Source organism: Suricata suricatta, chromosome 3 (assembly GCF_006229205.1).
Source record: "Suricata suricatta isolate VVHF042 chromosome 3, meerkat_22Aug2017_6uvM2_HiC, whole genome shotgun sequence".
Classification (NCBI taxonomy): domain Eukaryota; kingdom Metazoa; phylum Chordata; class Mammalia; order Carnivora; family Herpestidae; genus Suricata; species Suricata suricatta.
In genome coordinates, this window is record NC_043702.1 from 146,503,109 (window position 1) to 146,505,397 (window position 2,289).

Consider the following 2,289-nt stretch of genomic DNA (forward strand, 5'->3'; position numbering starts at 1 on the left):
TCAGTAAAAAACACTAACCATCATCTGAGCTTTGGGAGAATCATAATATGCTGGTGGAGGGTCTTGCCTCGGGGCTGATGCCTACTGACTGATCATAAAGTTTGCCACATCAATTGACTTCATGAGTGATTTCTCTGTGAAATGTAGAAATGATTGCATTTCACCCACAGTTTAACTTCTTTCAAAATTGGAGTCAGTCCTCTCAAACCCTGTTGCTGCTTTAGCAACTCAGTCCATGTAAATTCTAAATCCTTTGTGGTCATTTCAACAGTCTTCACAGCATCTTCCCAGGAGTAGATTCCATCTCAAAAACTACTTTATTTTGCTCTTTCTCAAAAAGTAATGCCTCATCCATCCAAGTTTTATCATGAGATCACAACAATTCAGTCCCATCTTCCAGCTCCACTGCTAATTCTGGTTCTCTTGCTAATATTCACATCTGCTGTTACTTCCCCCACTGAAGTCTTGAACCTTCAATTTGTAAAAATCACAATTACCTGCAAAACACAACCAAGCAAAGTACAATAAAATGAGGTATGCCTGTAATCATGGTAGGCAGCTAAAATTGTAACCCGACCAAAACAGAAAACAATTTTAGAAATATGAAGTAATTCGAGTAAGTAGGTATTCTGCATAGAAATGACAATGAGGCATAAAGCTATGGAGTCATGCACAAGATATTTTTTAAATGCAAACCAAACTTTTCTGTAGCTTTTGATCCTTACCAGGCACTAGTCCAATACGATCAGGCTTTTGGCCATTATCCTTAATTAATTCAATTCTACATTAAATTCAATATTCTTCAATAACTCCCTTTTTCAAAAATGCATCTGAGGTATTGATGTTAACATTTTTATTAATAGCTATGCAATAATTGCATTCTGTATAACACTAATAGCAAGGATCCAAAAATAAGATAAACTGGAACTCAATTTTTCCTAGGCATTCTTCAACCCAATGTGTGTGGCCAATAAATTACCCAAAAACCCAGATCTTTATTAAGGGCTTAGTATCTATCAGATACTGTGGAAATTATGTATTCAGTGACCAGGGAGGTGTTTGTAAAAATGACCACGAATTCTCTTCTTGGAGTGTGATATTGCACTTCCCATCAAAAGATAGAGTCTATTTTCTATTCCTTGCATCATAGTTGGTCCTGTGACTGCAATGCAAGTGGTGGCCTTAAGTCCCGAGTGAGGGTACCTTTCCTGCAGGGTCTGGGGCCCTGACACCACCGTGTGGATGAGCCTGAGCTAGCCCGCTGGAGGGGACACATGGAGACACACCAAGGCTCTCTGGCCAATTGCAAGAGACACATCAGCAAGGCCTTCCTTAGTTACCTGGCCACCACTTAACTCATGGGCTGACTCTAGACACGTGGCAAGCCTAGGAGAAATCAGCTGACCTACCCAGACCAGAATTGCCTGACCTCAGAATCACGGCCTAAACGTGTGGTTGCTTTAACCTGCTACATTGCGGGTGGAGGAGGTTCCTAGCAAAGCTATCTGACTGAAACAGGCAATAGTTTTACAGTTCAAAACACTAGTGAAATGAATTCTTAATTAGGGACTGTTTTTACATTTATTTATTTTGAGACAAAGCAAAGTGGGGGAAGAGCAGAGAGTGAGGAGCGAGGGAGAAGCAAGAATTCCAAGCAGGCTCTGCACTGTCAGCGCGGAGCCTGCCTCGAGGCTCAAACTCATGAACCTGAGCTGAAGTTGGACGCTTAACCTACTGAGCCACCCAGGCGCCCCTTTATTCAGAGACTTCTGTGGTACATTCCTATAAAGTCAAATCTGCAAAGTCTCAATTCTATTTGCCTGAGAGGACAGACAAAACTGCTATCGGATGCCCACTGAGTGCACTGAGGCTTGGAGGAAACACCACAGCTTATTCAGCAAACATTTACTGAGCATCTATAGAGTCTACAGGAGTACAATGATGATCAAATAACTAAGGCTCTGCCCTCAAAAGTCCTAGTCAAGGAAATGGAAAAACACAATAGTGATCAGAGAATTCAAATAAACTCTGATCATCTCTGTGAAGGAGTCAGGCATTCTGGAGGCGACCAGGAGGGTGAGGAAAGAGAAGGGAGGAAAGGCGTCCTGGTCCTACCACCGCAGTCAGATCTGAGAGATAAAAGGAGTCGGCCAGAAGTGGGGGATGGGAGCGTTCGGGGTCAAGGGGAAAGGAGGGAGCCAGGATCCCATTTGTTGTACCTTCAGGTAGTGCCCTGGGATTGGAAACCAGAGCACAGAAATGGGAAGGCAGCAGACAAGAGGGAGGGGG

The 2,289-nt window shown here is 43.0% G+C and overlaps 1 long non-coding RNA gene across 1 annotated transcript in view; it reads right to left on the reverse strand.

The window, feature by feature from the left end:
- Positions 1 to 331: 331 nt before the first annotated feature.
- The window catches only part of LOC115286751, a 13,983-nt gene continuing 12,025 nt past the window's right edge, over positions 332 to 2,289 (reverse strand). The window contains exon 3 of the long non-coding RNA XR_003906253.1: positions 332 to 497. This is a non-coding gene — a long non-coding RNA (uncharacterized LOC115286751). The remainder of the gene's footprint in view (positions 498 to 2,289) is intronic.